Source organism: Schistocerca serialis, chromosome 7 (genome assembly GCF_023864345.2).
Source record: "Schistocerca serialis cubense isolate TAMUIC-IGC-003099 chromosome 7, iqSchSeri2.2, whole genome shotgun sequence".
In the NCBI taxonomy this organism is placed as follows: Eukaryota; Metazoa; Arthropoda; class Insecta; order Orthoptera; family Acrididae; genus Schistocerca; species Schistocerca serialis.
Genome location: NC_064644.1, coordinates 527712856 through 527734743, shown reverse-complemented (window position 1 = coordinate 527734743; position 21888 = coordinate 527712856). Strand labels below are relative to the sequence as shown.

The 21888-nt window shown below is 42.7% G+C and overlaps 1 non-coding gene across 1 annotated transcript; it reads right to left on the bottom strand.

The window, feature by feature from the left end:
* Positions 1 to 10034: 10034 nt before the first annotated feature.
* On the bottom strand, positions 10035 to 10109 carry Trnas-cga (transfer RNA serine (anticodon CGA)). The gene has a single exon. It is a non-coding gene; the product is annotated as a tRNA-Ser (tRNA).
* Between the last annotated feature and the right edge of the window lie 11779 nt (positions 10110 to 21888).

Sequence of the window (21888 nt, the reverse complement as noted above, 5' to 3'; positions counted from 1 at the left end):
CTTCCTTAGTAGAAGGTCGTAAACAAAATGCAAAATAAACGCTTTATACAAACAGTACTCGCTGCTGCTGGTGCTCTCGCTCTGGCTGTCACAAGACAACTGCTGATTCAAGTGACTAGTGGCTAACGGCCGCGAAACAAACAAAAGACGGTTTTAGGGCGCTTTCTGTTCTAAACGATCAAGAAAACACTAAGAAATCTAACACGAAAACTACGTAAAGTTTTATCAAGAACTGTTAGTTACTATGCAGAGCAGATAAACACAAGTAGAATCCCTTCCTTAGTGGAAGGTCGTAAACAAAATGCAAAATAAACGCTTTATACAAACAGTACTCGCTGCTGCTGGTGCTCTCGCTCTGGCTGTCACAAGACAACTGCTGATTCAAGTGACTAGTGGCTAACGGCCGCGAAACAAACAAAAGACGGTTTTAGGGCGCTTTCTGTTCTAAACGATCAAGAAAACACTAAGAAATCTAACACGAAAACTACGTAAAGTTTTATCAAGAACTGTTAGTTACTATGCAGAGCAGATAAACACAAATAGAATCCCTTCCTTAGTGGAAGGTCGTAAACAAAATGCAAAATAAACGCTTTATACAAACAGTACTCGCTGCTGCTGGTGCTCTCGCTCTGGCTGTCACAAGACAACTGCTGATTCAAGTGACTAGTGGCTAACGGCCGCGAAACAAACAAAAGACGGTTTTAGGGCGCTTTCTGTTCTAAACGATCAAGAAAACACTAAGAAATCTAACACGAAAACTACGTAAAGTTTTATCAAGAACTGTTAGTTACTATGCAGAGCAGATAAACACAAATAGAATCCCTTCCTTAGTGGTAGGTCGTAAACAAAATGCAAAATAAACGCTTTATACAAACAGTACTCGCTGCTGCTGGTGCTCTCGCTCTGGCTGTCACAAGACAACTGCTGATTCAAGTGACTAGTGGCTAACGGCCGCGAAACAAACAAAAGACGGTTTTAGGGCGCTTTCTGTTCTAAACGATCAAGAAAACACTAAGAAATCTAACACGAAAACCACGTAAAGTTTTATCAAGAACTGTTAGTTACTATGCAGAGCAGATAAACACAAATAGAATCCCTTCCTTAGTGGAAGGTCGTAAACAAAATGCACAATAAACGCTTTATACAAACAGTACTCGCTGCTGCTGGTGCTCTCGCTCTGGCTGTCACAAGACAACTCATGGCACATCCGTTTCATAAACAGTTCTATATACAAAGTCTACGAACTGCCTTCTTAGTAGTGTACTTCTCATACCTCCATGCGTCTAAGTCCCAATATAGCAGACGCGGGCGCACTAGACTAAGTGTTGACTACATGGAAATTAGTCAATTCCAGCTAACCCATATCTGACCGACTGACCAGCTGCTCCATCACTGCCATCGCTCCCCCAACACTATGTAGGCTAGGCTTTTCATAGGCGGTAGTGCACCCGGCACCACTTGTTCCAGAACTTTCCAGTACTCTCGAGCATTGCGTGTGTGTCACGCGGCAGCACGTGATGCCTACGTTCGCTGTGTCTATATCTACATCTACATACATACTCCGCAATCCACCATACGGTGCGTGGCGGAGGGTACCTCGTACCGCAACTAGCATCTTGTCTCGCTGTTCCACTCCCAAAGAGAACGAGGGAAAATGACTGCCTATATGCCTCTGTACGAGCCCTAATCTCTCTTATCTTATCTTTGTGGTCTTTCCGCGAAATGTAAGTTGTCGGCAGCAAAACTGTACTGCAGTCAGCCTCAAATGCTGGTTCTCTAAATTTCCTCAGTAGCGTTTCACGAAAAGAACGCCTCCTTTCCTCCAGAGACTCCCACTCGAGTTCCTGAAGCATTTCCATAACACTCACGTGATGATCAAACCTACCAATAACAAATCTAGCAGCCCGCCTCTGAATTGCTTCTATATCCTCCCTCAATCCGACGTGAAAGGGATCCCAAACGCTGAACCAGTACTGAAGAACAGGTCGTATTAGTGTTTTATAAGCGATCTCCTTTACAGATGGACCACATCTTCCCAAAATTCCACCAATGAACCGAAGACGACTATCCGCCTTCCCCACAACTGCCATTACATGCTTGTCCCACTTCATATCGCTCTGCAATGTTACGCCCAAATATTTAATGGACGTGACTGTGACAAGCGCTACACTACTAATGGAGTATTCAAACATTACAGGTTTCTTTTTGCTATTCATCTGCATTAATTTACATTTATCCATATTTAGGGTTGCGGCTTGTAACGGATCTCGAGCGTCGTGATGCTGCGTAGTCCGCTCTTGTTAGCAGAGTAAAAATTACACATAAGCTACGTCCGGTCAGGTCCACCTTGCTGGTAGCAATAATTTCCAAGCCTACATCTTACTTGATTTTTTAACCCAGTTTTCTATCATTCGCGACACTCGGTTGGGTTTAAATGCAGGCATTTAGTGACGAGGGAAATACGGTAAACTCATCCTGCTCCTCTTCGAAACACTTCAAGCTGTGTGACACGTTGCATTGTCCTGCTGGTAGATGCCATCATGCTGAGGAAAAAACAATGTGCGTGTAGGAGTGGGCGTGGTCCTCAGGGATAAATGCCTATTTCTGTTGATCCATTGTGTCTTCCGGAATGACGAGATTAGCCAGGGAAAGCCACGAAAACATTCCCCAAAACATAACGCTCCCTCCTCAGTCCTGGATCCTCCCGGCGATCGTTGTTAGGCTATGCACGCCATCTACATCTACATCCATACTCCGCAAGCCAGCTGACGGTGTGTGGCGGAGGGTACTTTGAGTACCTCTATCGGTTCTCCCTTCTATTCCAGTCTCGTATTGTTCGTGGAAAGAAAGGTTGTCGGTATGCCTCTGTGTGTGCTCTAATCTCTCTGATTTTATCGTCATGGTCTCTTCGCGAGATATATGTAGCAGGGAGCAATATACTGCTTGACTCCTCGGTGAAGGTATGTTCTCGAAACTTCAAGAAAAGGCCGTACCGAGCTACAGAGCGTCTCTCCTGCAGAGTCTTCCACTGGAGTTTATCTATCATCTCCGAAACGCTTTCGGGATTACTAAATGATCCTGTAACGAAGCGCGCTGCTGTACGTTGGATCTTCTCTATCTCTTCTATCAACCGTATCTGGTACGGATCCCACACTGGTGAGCAGTATTCAAGCAGTGGGCGAACAAGTGTACTGTAACCTACTTCTTTTGTTTTGGAATTGCATTTCCTTAGGATTCTTCCAATGAAACTCAGTCTGGCATCCGCTTTACCGACGATCAAATTTATATGGTCGTTCGATTTTAAATCACTCCTAATGCCTACTCCCAGATAATTTATGGAATTAACTGCTTCCAGTTGCTGACCTGCTATATTGTAGCTAAATGATAAGGGAACTATCTTTCTGTGTATTCGCAGCACATTACACTTGTCTACATTGAGATTGAATTGCCATTCGCTGCACCAAGCGTCAATTCGCTGCAGATCCTCCTGCATTTCAGTACAATTTTCCATTGTTACAACCTCTAGATATACTACAGCATCATCCGCGAAAAGCCTCAGTGAACTTCCGATGTCATCCACAAGGTCATTTACGTATATTGTGAATAGCACCGGTCCTACGGCACTCCCCTGCGGCACACCTGAAATCACTCTTACTTCGGAAGACTTCTCTCCATTGAGAGTGACATCAGCCAGAGGGAGTAACGAACGACCTTCATCTGAAGAGACCAGCTTTCACGGCTGAACGGACGCCCAGTTGCGGTACCGGGCTTCATCAGCGACGAACAGTAGTCAGCATGGGTGCATGAACCCGGCTCCTGCTCTGGAGGCCCACATGTACAGCAGCATTCGCTGAACAGTCGTTGAGAAGACACTGTAGTTAACCCCTCGCTCATATGGTTGTCAGTTGCTCAACAGTTGCACGTCTATCCGCTCGTATGCATTTCCGCATCCGTTGTTCATCCCTGTCACCTGTGGCACATGGAGAAATGCAGTTGCCTCGACGCCCTTTTCAGATAACGCCATTTTGACACGCACGATATATTTTAACCACGGCGCACGCGAACGCTTCAAAATGTTTCAAATAAATCGCTCCGTTTGCGCACAACAACGACTGCACCGCTTTCCTCGCCCTCCAGACATGCTTTACGTACCCTCCACTGCTAGTGTTGCTACCTCCCGTCTGTGAGTGGTTATTGCACTGTGACATCGAACATAAGCAGTCGTCACCTGAATGCAACTGTACTGTGCACATTAATATTGCAGCACATCCGGAAGTTTGTGCTTTTCATTTATGATCGTACATTCATTGATGCTTAATCGATATTTTGTTTATTTCATACAACAGAACCTCTGAGTCTTCCTCACTCAAGCATGCCAGAGCTATGTCTCCTGTGAGCATGTCGATGGCGTATCACTGCGTAGTACACCGTAGAGCCAAAGAAACTGGTACACCTGCGCAATATAGTGTAGGGCCCCCGCGAGCACGCAGAAGTGCCGCAACACGACGTGGCATGGACTCTAATGTCTGAAGTAGTTATGGACGGAAGTGACGCCATGAATCCAGCAGGGCTGTCTATAAATACGTGAGAGTGCTAGCGGGTGCAGACATCTTCTGAACAGCGCGTTGCAAGGCATCCCAGATACGCTCAGATCCTTTATTGTATGGTTATATGATAGCAGAACAAACACTGGTAGCAGTTACTTCTATAAAATATCTGGGAGTATGCGTACGGAACCATTTGAAGTGGAATGATCATATAAAATTAATTGTTGTTAAGGCAGGTGCCAGGTTGAGATTCACTGGGAGAGTCCTTAGAAAATGTAGTCCATCAACAAAGGAGGTGGCTTACAAAACACTCGTTCGACCTATACTTGAGTATTGCTCATCAGTGTATGATCCGTACCAGGTCGGGTTGACAGAGGAGATAGAGAAGATCCAAAGGAGAGCGGCGCTTTTCGTCACAGGGTTATTTGGTAAGCGTGATAGCGTGACGGAGATGTTTAGCAAACTCAAGTGGCAGACTCTAAAAGAGAGGCGCTCTGCATCGCGGTGTAGCTTGCTGTCCAGGTTTCGAGAGGGAGCGTTTCTGGATGAGGTATCGAATATATTGCTTCCCCCTACTTATACCTCCCGAGGAGATCACGAATGCAAAATTAGAGAGATTCGAGCGCGCGCGGAGGCTTTCCGGCAGTCCTTCTTCCCGCGAACCATACGCGACTGGAACAGGAAAGGGAGGTAATGACAGTGGCACGTAAAGTGCCCTCCGCCACACACCGTTGGGTGGTTTGCGGAGTATAAATGTAGATGTAGATGTAGAATGTTCATGTTTGGGTAGTTTGGTAGCCAGCAGAAGTGTCTAAACCCATAATAGTGTTCCTGGAGCCGCTCTGTAGCTATTCTCTACGTGTGGGGTGTCGCATTGTCCTACTGGAATTGCCCAAGTCCGTCGGAGTGCACAATGGACGTGAATGGATGCGGCCTCCACCAGACTGAACAGTCCCCTGCTGACATGCAGGGTCCATGGAGTCATGAGGTTGTCTCCATGCCCGTACTCGTCCATCCGCTCGGTACTGTTTGAAGCCAGACTCGTCCGACCAGACAACATGTTTCCACTGATCAACAGTTCAGAGTCGGTGTTGATGGACGCAGGCGATGTGAGGCGTAAAGCTATGTGTCAGGTAGTCACCAACAGTACACGAGTGGGCCTTTCGCTCCGAAAGCCCATATCGATGATGTTTCGTAGAATGTTTCGGACGCTGCCAGTTGTTGATGGCCCAGCATTGATTCTGCAGCAATTTATAGAAGGGCTGCACTTCTGTCACGTTGAACGAATCTCTTTAGTCGTCGTGGAGTGCGTTCTTGCAGGATCTTTTTCCGGCCGTAGCGAAGTCGGAGATTTGATGTTTTACTGGATTCCGGATATTCACGGTACACTCCTGAAATGGACGTACGGTAAAATCCCCACTTCATCGCTACCTCGAAGATGCTGTGTCCCATCGCTCGTGCACCGACTATAACACCACGTTCAAACTCACTTAAATCTAGATAGCCTGCCATTGTAGCAGCAGTAACCGACCTCACAACTGCGCCAGACACTTGTTGTCGTATATAGTCATTGCCGACCGCAGCGCTGTATTCTGCCTGTTTATATTTTTCTGTATTTGAATACGCGTGCCTATACCAGTTTCTCTGGCGCTTCAGTGTTTTTTCTCGCACTATGAAATTATATTCCATTTGTACATTGCCACCTTAACGCTGTGACAGACTACAGCCCTGCCACAGCTCCCTCTTGACGCAAACGAGTCGTCCTGGGTCTCTCACTTACTTTCTCCACCATCACTCATTTTATTTTCGTTTCCCAGTAGCGGTCTCCTATTCCATACATGACGGTTTTCAGCGAAACATCCGCCTAGCCATTGTAATATACTTATGATACGGCAGTTCCTTTCATCTGGTATCACTCCCTTAATATAAGATTTCGTTGCAGTATCAACAAGTTCAATTTAACTGTTTCCATAGATAAAATTCAGACAAATAATCATAAATTATCTTCGAAGTAAAGATTGTATGGATAATTCTTAAGCATGTGATCCTGTGGCATCAAAGAGTCAAATATTACAACGCATTTTTTTTTTATTTTCATAGTTACAGTGTAAAATTAAAACCTTATACAATAACTAAACCGTTTTGTAAAATTAACTACTTCAAACTCAGACTATTACGAAAATCTCTGTCTGGAAGACATTCTCGATAAGTTTTGTTTCATTCGGCACATTCTGCCATTTCTTATTATAGTTCGCCTGGGAGTCCCAGTTTTTTTTTAATAGTTGATTTCATTCATTCTAATTTTATCTTCTTCTGCTTTGCTCTTTATCTAAATCATTATGCGCTGTAAGGGAAAGTGCCTTTGTTAGATTATTGCTCTTTCCGACTTTGTATATTCATATTTATTCTTTATAGCGAGCTCAACAGCTTCAAATTTATTAAAAGAAGGGAGCACTTTCCACTTAGACAGTGTTTATGTAGATCTCTCTTTCGTCACACAACCTTTTAAGCCATTATTGAGGAGTTTAGTTCGAAAAGGTGCCATACAGATGAAAATAGCAGCGTATTCACATTTGAGCCCCCGTTCGTATTGATATTTAAATTGCACTATTCTTGATGGTTTAACATGTATTCGGTGCTGTGATGGTCCCACGATCGGTTTTCTTCCCCGTCCTTGTTCTTGTAGCCCATTTCTAATTACCTTATTGTCGGTAGGTCGTTAAACCAAAATACTCTTCCTTGTTCGATGATACGGACAAGGTTGTGATAGATATTTGGAATCTGTCCATTTGAGTGCCTCATTGCTGCCTCACCAAAGGTTTCCGTAAGTCTAGGTCAATACGAGAGTGCCCGTCAGTGCTACGTAAATAACTATACAAATTATCTTCTCCACTTGACAATTAAACTACGGCATTACAGTCCAAAATTATTATTATAACCATAATAATTTTATTATTATTTTTAATCCGAGAGACTGTAAAGTTTCGTAATCTTTCCAAATCTGCCACATGTATTCTAAAGTTGTCTCGTCAATTCAACATTCCGCAAGTAATACGTAGGAAGGATGCACGAAAAATCGTAACGATTGTGTTACTCAAGTGCAGCATTCCGACACTACCGTACAGTGTTCCAGAATTATTTTTTCCATTCGACATTCAGTAAGCCTCCTCAATCTTTTCCAACCCACCGCATTGTATTCCGAAGTTACCTCGTTCAATCCCACGTGCGCTTAACCGCGAACAACATACTGCATGTGATACGTAGGAAGTCTGCGCGAGTGGTCTGCAACGTTCCGAAACTGTGTTACGGTATTTCAGAATTTCTTTTTTGAATTCGACAGTCAATAACGCAAAGTAATCTTAACGAACCTACGCCATCCTATTTCCGAGTTGTCACTTTCGACAGTCACTAAACCACAAACAACATATCGCATGTAATACGTAAGAAGTCTGCAAACAAAATTTTGATTTGCATTGTGACCCATGATACTTCATGTTTGCCAATAATTTATAGTCGCGTAGCAGTGCAATGAATAACGAGAAAAGCAGAGTTTACTTCCAAAAACGCCGCGACGCTGCAGCCTAGCGCATCTCGTGGCGAAGTTCCTGCTTCACGTAACAGATGTCGCCACGGGTACGACGTAGCGTCGATCGCCAGCAATGAGGCGCCCGCTTTCAAAATGTATCGGGATTCGACGCCGTTGCAGAACCGAGGATTCCGAAATCAGACTGTAAATTTAGTACGGGTTTACAGCTGCAGTTAGAAGTATCCTACAAAAACTGGAAGTGGTCAGGTAGTGCAAGGAAACATGTAAGACTTCCTGCTGAATTGCTCGTATGATACAAGTTTACACTGTCTGCCAGGCCAGAACTCTAACCCAGGACAAAGCACAACCATACCACACGCATCAGTGCTTCACCTTGACATAGACTCCTCCCTTTTCATTCCAAACCCTCAGACGGTTTTGTTGCGAATTAACGATGAGTGAAGTAACAAGAATATTTGTAATGCACATCAATTTCGATTAATGTTATTTGCTCTTGGAATCACTAAAGATGTAAGTTATCAGACATTCTTCAATTAAGATGATTAAGCCGGCCGCGGTGGTCTCGCGGTTAAGGCGCTCAGTCCGGAACCGCGCGACTGCTACGGTCGCAGGTTCGAATCCTGCCTCGGGCATGGATGTGTGTGATGTCCTTAGGTTGGTTAGGTTTAAGTAGTTCTAAGTCCTAGGGTACTGATGACCACAGAAGTTAAGTCCCATAGTGCTCAGAGCCATGTGAACCATTTTAAGATGATTAAAAAAAAAGTTTGTTCTTGAAGGTGACACAAAGATTGCTGTCAAAGGCGTGGGACGTAATACAAATGATGTAGCTGGAGTTGTAGAACTACCGTAGGCTATGATAAGTAAGCGCACACAACGGCAGTATTCCTAGTAGCCTTGGCCTGTTAAGATCGTAACCACGTTATCTGTACGTTACGTGTGTTGTATACCTATAGGGCGTTACCTCATTTCTATCGCTTTGTTTGCGTATGCGATCAGCGTCTTACCCGATTCTCCTCCAAACCGGAAGCGGTGAACCGACTAGAAACTGAGTGGCAATACATAAAGGGCCGTGTAAACGACAGAACGTGTTTCTCCTACATGGTTGTCCTCCTGTCTGTTACTGAAAAATAAAGTGTTTATAGCGAAATTGTCAATATTTAATTTTGGTTTTATTCGAAAACAGTTGCCTTGTTACTTGAAACAGAGAGATGTTGCAGTAAAAATTAAAAAAAAAAAAAAAAAAAACAAGAAACAGGTTTATCATATAGCGCTAGAAAATGCAACATACTAAAAAATAAAAAAATAACGTTAAACAGAAACACACCAAACAAGGTTTCAATATATAGTCGAGTTTTTATAAAACATGTTTCTGTTATTCATACACAAAATTCACACTTATCAAGAATAACAAGAAAGTCTTGCATTTGATCATGATGAGGAACGTTCTGCTTAGTGTAAAAGAACCAAAATAATTACGCTCTAAGAATAAAAGACGCACCACGAAAGAGTTATACGAATGTATGGAAACCGGTAGATGTAAAGTACGTGTGCAGACAAACAAATGATTACAATTTCAGAAACAGTGGATGGTGTCCTCAAGATAAAGAGCTTCACAAATAGTGCAAGTCAGTAACGACTTGGTCTACATCTGGCGCTTGTGCAAGCAGTTATTCGGCTCGGCATTGATTGATAGAGTTGTAGGATGTCTTCCTGAGGGATATCGTGCCAAAGTGCGTCTAACTAGTGCGTTTAATCGTTCGAATCCAGAGATGGTTGGTGGGCCTTGCCCATAAGGCTCCAAACGTTCTCAATTTGGGAGAGATCTAACGGGCCTTACTAGCCAAGATATGGTTTGGCAAGCACGAAGACAAGCATTATGAACTCATTCTAGAGAGTTTCACTCTGCGCTGATATGGAACTTCCTGGCAGATTAAAACTGTGTGCCGGGCCGAGACTCGAACTCGGGACCTTTGCCTTTCGCGGGCAAGTGCTCTACCAACTGAGCTACCCAAGCACGACTCACGCCCGGTCCTCACAGCTTTACTTCTGCCAGTATCTCGTCTCCTACCTTCCAAATTTTGCAGAAGCTCTCCTGCGAACCGTGCAGAACTAGCACTCCTGAAAGAATGGATATTGCTGAGACATGGCTTAGCCACAGCCTGGGGATGTTTCTAGAATGAGATTTTCACTCCGCTGCAGAAAATCTCATTCTGGAAACATTCCCCAGGCTGTGGAACACCCTACACGTCCAGAAATGCTACAGAATGCCTCCAGGAACACTCTTCTGAGTTTCAACACTCACGTCGGCTGCCAAACTCCCCAGACATGAACTTTCATATCTGGGGTGTTTTGCAACGTGCTGCTCTGAAGACATCTCCACCACATTATGGACAACGATGGTGTCAATTCCCTCCAGCAGTACTTCAGACTTTAGTCGAGCCCATGCCACGTTGTGTTGCGGCATTTCTCCGTGCTCAGCGGGGGGGTCCTACACGACATTAGGCAGGTGTACCAGTTTCTTTGCCTTTTCAGCGTAAAATGTTATTCACACCTTTAAGAAGTTCATAATTTACATGTTATTAAATCTAAGTGTGCACTCATCACTGTGAATGCTTCACTGAGAAATAAGGTGGACACTCGTCTGGAGACTACGTGCATATATTCATATAAGTGGGAGTCCGCTGTACCTCCTTTGTCTCTACCTACGTTTGGGAGAGTTAGTCTTTGCGCCATTGTCTCACAGTAGACTATCTAGTGTCTCGCCTTCCCTCAGTCTTCCTGTGTTTTGCCGGTTCCTCTTTTGGATTAACGCATGACTTCAGGTTTGTTTTTGGCAGCAGGTAGGAACGGCCGCTGAATGGCGCCTACCCCTGGCTGGAATGTTTTGCACAGTCAGTCAGGCTGCAAACCAATACACGTGGTCCAACCGTCAGGTACGCACCTGAAGACTATCCGGTGTTAAACAAACCTTTTAAGAAAAGCAACTACAGTCGCTTACTAGAGCAAAGGCGTCAGGACCAGATGGAATAGTTATAAGATTCTAGAAAGATTATGCGAAAGAACTTGCTTCTCTTCTAGCTACAGCTTATCGTAGCTCTTTGGAGGAACGAGGGGTACTTAACGACTGGAAAAAAGTGCAGCTCATTCCAGTTTCCAAGAAGGGCCGTAGGACAGACGCACATAATTATAGGCACACGTTGTTGATGTCAATAAGTTGTAGAATTATGAGACATGTTTCATGCTCAAGAATTATGAAGTTTTTGGAGAACTAAAATGTCCAAATCAACATGGATTCCGCAAACAGAGATCTTGCGTAACTCAGTTCGCATTGTTCCTCCATGAGATCTGTAGCGCTTACATTGATGTATTCGTTGAATTCAGGGAGGCATTTGACACAGTCCGGCACTGTCGTTTAAGGAAAGACAACTCAACACGTCGCTCTTAAAGCAAAAGCAAAATCGACAGACGTAAGTGTAATTTCCGGATTATTCCAAGAAGATTGACAAGACTGTTTCCAATGTATATAAATGATGTAGTAGAAAGCGTCGCGTGGTCTTTAAGACTGTTCGCAGATGATGTGGTCGTCTATAACAAAGTATCAGCGCCAGATGACAGTACCGATTTGCACAATGACCTGCAGAGGACTGATGAATGGTACGGCAGTTGATCCTGAACGTGAATAAATGTAAGGTATTGCGGATACACGGGAAAGAAATCCATTACTGTATAGCTATACTGTTGATGAAAAATTGCTGTAGACAGTATCTACCCTAAAATATCCAGGAGTAAGTATCGAGAGCGACCTCAAATGGAATGACCACACGAAACAAACAGTAGGAAAAGCAGATGCCAGACTGAGATTCGTAGGGAGAATCTTAAGGAAATGTAACGCATCGACGAAGAAGTTGGCTTATAGGGCATTTGTTCGACGGATTTTTGAGTACTGTTCATCAGTATAGGGTCCTTACCATGAAGGAATGATAGAAGAGGCAGAGCGGCGCGTTTCGTCACGGGATCGTTCAGTCAGAGCGAGAGAGTTACCGAGGTGCTCAAACTCCATTCGCTGACTTGACAATAGAGGCGGAGAGTGTTACTAGTGGAATTTAGAGAGAGCACTTCCCTTGAAGAGACGGTCAGCATATAACTGTTGTGACTTGGCAAGACAGCCAAGCCACTAGGAGATAGCCGAAAGGCACGCGTTTAAGCTCACGCAGGCTGGCGTGAGGTCTGGAACAGTTAAAGGAGTTGAGTCTAGTAAAAAAGTACGTAGCTTCTGGAATACTTAACTTTAATCCGTAATTGGTGAACATCGGTCTGACGGTACATGCTTCACAAGATAAATAGCAAATGATAATGGCGCCTTGCTAGGTCGTAGCAAATGACGTACCTGAAGGCTATGCTAACTATCGTCTCGGCAAATGAGAGCCTAATTTGTCAGTGAACCATCGCTAGCAAAGTCGGCTGTACAACTGGGGCGAGTGCTAGACAGTCTCTCTAGACCTGCCGTGTGGCGGCGCTCGGTCTGCAATCACTGACAGTGGCGACACGCGGGTCCGACGTATACTACCGGACCGCGGCCGATTTAAAGGCTACCACCTAGCAAGTGTGGTGTCTGGCGGTGACACCACAATAACTTCCACATTTATCTCGCGTAATGATCACGACCGAAAAATTCGAGAAATTAGAGCCTATACGGAATTTTAGGGACAGTCATTCTTCGCACGAGGTATTTTCGAGAGGAGCAGAGTAGGGGGGATCAGTTAGTGCTACCAGAAGTACCCTCCCATGACGTGATTTTCGGAGTATGGTGTAGATGTAGATATGTGTTTGGAATTTCTTTCCATTTTCGAGACACTTTGTGTTCACAATACTAAATTCTCCGATAGTTAGCTGAAAAATTTGGAAATTAATGCGTATATTAAAAATATAAACGCTTATAGCAAAATATTGTACTTTGATTCCCTCCATCACTTGAAGATCTAAGGAGCTACTGCTTTACTTCCTCTGCTAGAACGGAGAGCACCTTCTAGGATCCCTATACCCTGACCTGCAGCGATGTCTGTGGGTTCGTGCTTAACGACGAAGTTGCCTTTTTATGACGTCATGAAGTTAGCCAATCACCAGACCTGATACCGGTCTGCCCTCAATGGCAGGCTCTTTACTTTCTTAAAATGCTGTGACAGGGTTACACCTGTGTGTGAGTCTTATTCAGTGCAGAGAAACAAAACCACACTTCACAAAGAAAATATCTATGCAGTGCATGATCTGTACATCAAACCGATGATGAGGTCGCCCTTTTATATCCCATGGTATTGCTTTCCAGAGTAGCAGATCTGCAGCTGATTTACTGGAGAAAATCAATGTTATAAACAAAAATTCCTCTAAGACCGCACTCATGTGTTCGCACTTACGTCGGTGTATGTGGTCCACTACGCTTCATGAAACGCCCTTGTAGGTGACGGAAGGTTTCAGTCTCAATTTTATTACCATCCAGAACACAGACATTGTTTCGGTATTATTACCGACTGCTGGCGCACATAAATTCTCAGCTATTCTTTTTCGCAAGTATAATTTGTTGCTGTAGCACTGATCACTGCAGATAAATATCCACTTTTTTTGCTGAAGTTCTTTTGTTTCACTGTTGCAGTATAGTTAATAATTTTGAGATGTCAGAAGTGTCTGTTGTTCATAAAGTTACCGTAAGAGGCATTCGTCCTGAATCCCTGAATGCTTTTGGAAATGATTCTAAGATACTGTCTCCCTACCGAAACCCCGCAGACATGCCCTGAGGCAAAAAAGTCATGGAATAGAGGAAATGGCTGTGGTATCGCGTACACAAGGTACAAAAGGGTAGTGCATTGAAAGAGCTGTCGTTTGTCCTCAGGTGATTCATGTGGGAAGTTTTGTGACGTGATTATGACCGCACAACGGGAATTAAGAGACTTCGAACGCGGAATGGTAGTTGGAGCTAGACGTATGGACATTCTGGACATTCCACTTCGGAAATTGTTCAGGAATTCAATATTCCGAGATCTACAGTGTCAAGAGTGTGCCGAAGATACCAAATTTCAGGCGTTACCTCTCACCACGGACGACGCAATGATCTACGGCCTTCACTTAACGGCCGAGAGCAGCAGCTTTTGCGTAGAGTTGTCAGTGTTAACAGACAATCAACACTACATGAAATAACCGCAGAAATCAGTGCGGGATGTACGACGATCGTATCCGTTAGATCAGTGCGGCGAAATTGGGCGTTACTGGACTGACGCGAATGTCTTTGTTAACAGCACGATATCGCCTGCAACACCTCTCCTGGACTCGTGACCGTATCGGTTGGACGACAGCAAAACCATTGCCTGGTCAGATGAGTCCAGATTTCGGTTGGTGAGAGCTGATGGTAGGGTTCGAGTATTGCGCATGCGGCGGCGCGGTTCTTTCCGTCCCTTTACGACGAACCTGCACCTACCTGTGAACATTGTTTCAGCAGATCATCAGTAGCGTAATGCAGTCACAGTTTTTAGCCACCGACCTGCTCAATACGCCACGCGGAATTTATGTCTTTTCTCGTCACAAAATTCACTTAAAAATACCGAAATTTCTACACACCCATCGGAATAATTACGCCGTCACCTTACAACACTCTTGATGTATGGAACACTGCTAGATCCGGCAACTTATCATTTCCATCGGAACTACTACTACAAACGTCCGAACTGTTTCATGGCTAGGCTCCGACTCCTCTCTAGAATACTCTAAGTCTTCTCTACCAGCAGAGAAACGCGTGCGAAAAATATTGCTTTACCATTGGTCAGTTTACTCAACACCCAATACCAAAACAACATTCTCCCCCGTCACTCCGCGCTTTTCATCAATAACCAATCGCAAAATAGTTAACCTAACGACTGCACTTTTTACCGACGTAATTATCTAATATGCTGAAGTTTTGTTTATGCATAAATGTATTTACTATTTATTTATACCTGAATTAACCTTCCCTTTACCATAAACTTACTTTACAAATCTATTCTACAAAAATCCCCTTGTCCACATTCATACTACTTCGAAATGTTCCCACACTAAATCCCACTACATAACTCGTTAAACAATTATCTTCATATTAACCTTAAACCACACTCGCGCATCATTCATACTGTTAAAACAGATTTATAACATTTTACATACACTAAAAGACATAATAACACTTTATGAAAATACTAGAACAGTTTATGAAAAACATTATATTACTTTAGTGCACTCTAGTGGGCACAATCGAAACTAAATCACAGTCCCCTATCCAATATTGTCCTCTGTCGGCTGAGACATAAACTACGTGCGCGTCCAGTCTCGCGTCACCACCTGTCACTATCCCGCTGTGAGACACATCTCCCACTTAACCGCCTCCAAGGCAGGAATGTTATACGGGGCTACGCCTCACGCAGACCCCGCGAAGCCACGGACCCAGGTTGTCAACAAGGCACCATACGAGCTGCTGGGGGCTCCATAGTTGTGGGGATTATGTCTGCATAGAATTGACTGGTTCCTCTGCTGCATCCGAACAGATTGTAATGTTCAAGACAATAAAAGCGGGTTCAAAGCTGTGAGCTATCTGGGGAAGTTAACCTTGCATTACTGAGCAATTGTTTCACCAGGTATCCAGTCTAGCTTACCAAATTCCCAACCAGACTAACATTAATTATAATCTTTTAATAGTCATCTTATGACAACTGGTGATATATATATATATATATATATATATATATATATATATATATATATATATATATATATAAAGAGAATTTAAATAAAAAGAAATAAATCAGTTTATATTTGGACATTTATTTTAACATTGATCATTGTTCCGTTAAAATTTCAGCATATTAAACTTGATTCATAACTAAACTGGTGCCTTATTTAGGATTGTGAAGATGTGAGTTTGTAATCTTACAGAACACATCAAATATGGTACCAAGATTGGGAGACTGCATACAACACTGCATTCATAAAATAACACACGAAGAACGTTGAAACATATGCAAGAGGAAATTAACCACAACCAACCGATTCAATTTTCGCCCAAAGAAGCTACGTTCGTAGCGCAATCCTGTCCGTCATGAAATTAGCACACACTGGTATACCAAATGCATACTAACTGTCTGTGAAATCTTCCCAAAAAGAATATCTGAGGGCTACTTTGATGATTACACTAAATGTTTCACGTGGTCAACTTGGTTTACACAAATAGTGTAACTCCACAATAATTTTGATAATTAAAATAAATTACATCGAAACGCAATTTACAATCAAACAATTGTATAAGCACGTGGTACTGGTCTCACAAAGTACACCCCACGTGGGTTGAACATAAAGAAAAGTTGCTATATTGAAAAATATTGTCAAGACGAAACGTTATAATCTCACACACATTCGCATTTAAGACTGATGATCTTAGTTAGAGTTACAGATCATCAACACGTGGTTCCACATTACTCACAAATTAGTGACAAAGCATCTACTGGAAGGTATTCTGAACTTCACACTCGAATTACACTGCGTTGCAATTTAAGATAGCATTATATTAGATCTAAACCTGAAATAAAGGTGATTAAATTTTCAGTTAGGCTGAACTTAAGAAATCCATTGTCCTACGGACTTAGCAGAGACGCACTTAGCTGGAGATCTTACCACTTCAGACGCTCGCCGCAGACAGACTTGCCTGGGCCCCTACCGAGGATACCTCACAGACACAAACGGAAGTGACGAGAGAGGCAGCTTCCTATACCAACATGACATGGGACGGATAGGACAATACCAAGAATAGAAACCTCTTTGCTTTTAGAAAGCATAGCTACCTGTTCCGACGTTGGTCCTACTGTTCTCTAGCAGACAGAGGCTTGTCTGCTACCATCAAGCATGCAACTAGAAATACATTTGCTCATTCATCCTTTCACACAGAAGGGAAGGGGGATGACAGTATCTTATCATATACAGTATATAAAAGAAAGCAGATGTAGGTTCCGTATGAGATTGTGTGACATGAATTACATATAAACTGTGTTTTAAAGTGTAGTAGTGTCACAGATCGTTCTTGTTTATGTGTTAAAGTAACACGTTCCACTGCTCAGTCTCCTCCCAGATAGAGTCAGAAACACCACAGTAAATTTAGAAGTGGAATTTATGCCGAAAATGACAACAGATATAAGAAATTAACGTGAAAGGAATCCAACAGAGACCTTTCAAGGTCATTCATTGAAAATGGCTATGCTCTGCTACTTGGAAACCACTTTCAGCCATTCATGGATTTCACGTTCCCAGACAAAAATGTCATGTCACCGGTTCACAGCTGTTTGCGATTGGTTTGAAGAACATTCTGGACAATTCGAGCGAATGATTTGGTCACCGGGATTGCCCTACATGAATCTAGAGGTCGGTTCGTGCTCAGAATCCCTCACCGCAACACTTTCGCAACTACGGAAGGCTGTAGAGCCAGCATGATCTAGTGTTTTTGCAGAGGACTTCCAACGACTTGTTGAGTCAATGCCACAACGAGCTGCTGCACTACACTGGGTAAGAGGAGGTCCGACACGATATGAGGAGGTATTCCATGACTTTTGTTACCTCGGTATAGATACATACGAGGCGCGACAATAAAGTAATGAGACTGATTTTCTTTTCAAGATGTGGCAACCCTGCAGGCTTGCATAGGCACAATATCTTTGACCTTGGTCTATAAGCTGCCGCTAGTCCAAGCGGCACATCGATGCAACTGTTCAGTCGTGAGTTGTGCTGTAATAAGTTAACACATGTTTGTGTCTCTCGTCATGGAAATGGAACCGCATAATACTGCGCAAGCCATTTCTTTTTGCGTTAACAACAACTTATGTTAATCGTCAGAAGGCTATTGGAGAGGAGATTATGTCAAGAGCTCAAGTTTTTCGTTGGCATTAAATGCTTAGCAGTGTGCGATTTGCAGGGGGGGATGGGGGAGATTTCCCCCCCTCTGCATCAGACCATCCCCTCCTCTGGTTTTAGTTTATGCATCCCAACCTGAGATGTTTATTTCCCACGCACTGGAGTAAAACTTTACATATAATTTAAATTTGCGGAGCCGAACACTGAAAGTTTTTAATACAGTCTTACTATTAAAATGTTTGGTTATTAATTTTGAAGAAGTGTTATGTAGTAGGTAAGCATTTCAAAATGTTTAGAACTAAATGACAAGACGTCGCACGCCACATTTCCGTAGCATGCCACAATGTTACAAGACGTCTCTCCAGCGTAAACGAGGTTTTAGAGCCAGGTCTGTATTGTATGGTGGATGTGATGTGTTGCGTACGAAACTAAAACCTGCAATCAGATCCAAACGTCGTGGAAAACTGTGAAGAGGTGTCATCCTGCAGCAAGATAACGCTCGCCCAAATTCTGCCAAACGGACAGCCGACGCAATAAAGGAGTTGAGATTCGAGGTGCTGGAACATCCACCATACAGTCCAGACCTGACTCCAAGCGATTTTCACATGTTTGGACCCTTAACGGAAGCACTACAGGGAAGAAGATTTGAAAGTGATGAAGACGTCATTGCTGCGGTGCAAAATTGGTTACAGATGCAACCGATAAACGTATTTTCTGATGAAATAATAATAAACTCGTAAAACGTCGGGAAAACTGCATTGAAGTCGAGGGATGTTAACGTAGGAAAATAACGCATGTTTCAGTCTTCTATCATCAGAATAAGTACAACTTTTCACAAATGTACCTTTACTTTTTGAATTACCCTCGTATACCTGTATGTCGATGATTTTGTACATAAGCTTTACCTATAATGTACTTTTAAAGATATAACAAGGGATGGCTTTTCTGATAGTGCATACGCGTGAATAGTGAGTTTCGGCATTAACATCTATTTATAAATAACTGTTTAACCGTTGGTAACGCCACGGTCCAAGCTAGTAACATATATAATTATACTAACCCCCTAGGACATCCCCCCCCCCCCCCCCACTGGTAAAAGCACAAATCGCACACTGATGCTTAGTGAAGGCAGAACGAATGTTGAAGATGAAACCACAGTGGACGACCATCAACCTCATGGACGGATGGCCAGGGTGCCTGAACTCGTACGATCTGATCGAAGATTATCCGTGAAAATGATTGCAGAGGAACTGAACATCAATCGAGAAACGGTTCGTCTAATAATAACTGAAGATCTTGGTATGAGGAAGATTTGTGCAAAAATAACTATAATGCGCCATTCCATACTGCTCTGTCAGTACAGCAATTTTTATCCTCAAAACAAATTTCAGTACTACCACAGCCACCTTATTGACCAGATATCGCTCCGTGCGACTTTTTTCTATTTCCAGTAATCAAAACGGCGGTCAAGGGACACCATTTTCTAACAACATAAGATGTTCAAAAAGCTGTGACGAGGGTCTTGGAGGATATTACACAAGATGAGTTCCAGAAATGTTACCAACAATGGAAGAAGCGCGGGAAAAAGTGCGTGCAATCAGACGAGAACTACTTTGAAGGAGACAACACTAAACTTGACTGAAACGGTAAGCAACATTTTTTTTCACATCAGTCTCATTACTTTATTGTCGCACCTCGTATAGATTACGTCATTCTGTCATTACGTACTATGCCATTGGAGCCAACATTTACACTGCTTCTCATTTGTAACTGAAATAAATCATTGATTTCTGCAACTGAAAGATTTGTTGCACTAGCTTTACACTTGCAGTAGTACAACTAACCTAATTTCTCCAAAATTCCTGATATTAATGAGATGGTTATTGCTTTTACATTTTACAAGGGATAAGAGTTACAAGCAGTTTGAGACATTGTATTCACCCTTTTCTCTTTTTAGATGCAATAAAATTACAGCTCTTCAATGAAGTCCTGTTTTTGTTACACTGCGGGGCATTTACTTCACCACTTCCATAGCAGTTATAGACTAGAATCAGCTTGGCGAGGAGCATTTAATTTTCTTATGGTGGTCGCAAATTCATGTTAAATATTGATTAAATTATGTGAAATTAAGTGAAATTGCCTGCTTATGGAATACCGTCCCAATTATGTGACTGGATCTGTGATTTCCTGTAAGAGAGGTCACAGTTCGTATTAATTGACGGAAAGTCATCGAGCAAAACAGAAGTGGTTTCTGGCATTCCTCAAGATAGTGTTATAGGCCGTTTACTGTTCCTTATCTATGTAAACGATTTGGGAGACAATCTGAGCAGCCGTCTTCCGTTGTTTGCAGATGACACTGTCGTTTGTCGACTAATAAAGTCAACAGAAGATCAAAACAAACTGCAAAACGATTTAGAAAAGATATATGAATGGTGCGAAAAGTGGCAGTTGACGCTAAATAACGAAAAGAGTGAGGTCATCCACATGAGTGCTGAAAGGAACTCGTTAAACTTCCGTTACACGATAAATCACTCTAACCTAAAAGCCGTAAATTCAACTAAATACCTAGGTATTACAATTAAGAACAACTTAAATTGGAAGGGACACATAGATAATGTTGTGGGGAAGGCTAACAAAGCCTGCGTTTTATTGGCAGGACACTTAAAAATGTAACAGACCTACTAAGGAGACTGCCTACACTATGCTTGTCCGTCCTCTTTTAGAATACTGCTGCGTTTTGTGGGATCCTTACCAGATAGGACTGACGGAGTACATCGAAAAAGTTCAAAGAAAGGCAGCACGTTTTGTATTGTCGCGAAATATGGGAGAGAGTGTCACAGAAATGATACAGGATTTGGGCTGGACATCATTAAAAGAAAGGCGTTTTTCGTTGCGACGGAATCTTCTCACGAAATTCCAGTCACCAACTCTCTCCTCCGAAAGCGGAAATATTTTGTTGGCACCGACCTACATAGGGAGGAACGATCACCACGATAAAATAAGGGAAATTAGAGCTCGTACGGAAAGATATAGGCGTTCATTCTTTCCGGGCGCTATACGAGATTGGAATAATATAAAATTGTGACGGTGGTTCCTTGAACCCCCTGCCAGGCACTTAAATGAGATTTGGAGAGTATCCATGTAGATGTAGGTGATTGCACTTTGTAAGAAATGGCTTAAGTTTCTGTCCATAATGTCAGTTTTTACACAAAATAAGATGTGTTTGATTTTCATGTCTTTTTCTTAATCCAGTTCAGAGACAGTACAAAAAAATATGAAGATAAGTAGATTAATGTATTAGAAAATATTATAGAGAAAATTCTTCTATCACCTTAGATACTAGCATTCCGTCGTTTCCAAATCTTCGTTATGGGTAACCTGAGGATCAACATATTTTACTGAGTGGAGATATAATGACCATTATCTCTCAATTCGTTTTATTTAAACGCAAATAAGTACTCTAAAAGGAAAGAACATTCGCATCTGCTTTGTAACGATGTTACTCCTTAGCTTCGTCCCGTAAATTTGCTTACTTAATGTGGAAAGATGGATTCGCAAATGTTTTTGTGTTTTCAAAACAACTTTATTTCTGGAAAGACATACCACTTCCTTACACATATCTTTCGGTACAATCTAATGTTCCACAATATTTCACCGCTTTAATAAATCAACCTGTACTGAAAGTAGTACAGTTAAGATTAATGTAACCGTATCCCAGAAGTAGCTTGCAAATGGATGTTATTAGTCAGCTATCGAGATCGTGGTCTCGGTGTAATGACGTCATGCACGGTCTGTATCATCTGCTGTCTAAAGCCGTTTTCGTAATGGACGAGCTGGCAAACGTTGACGTGGAGCTGTACAAGTTTTCTGATGTTACTTCCTGTT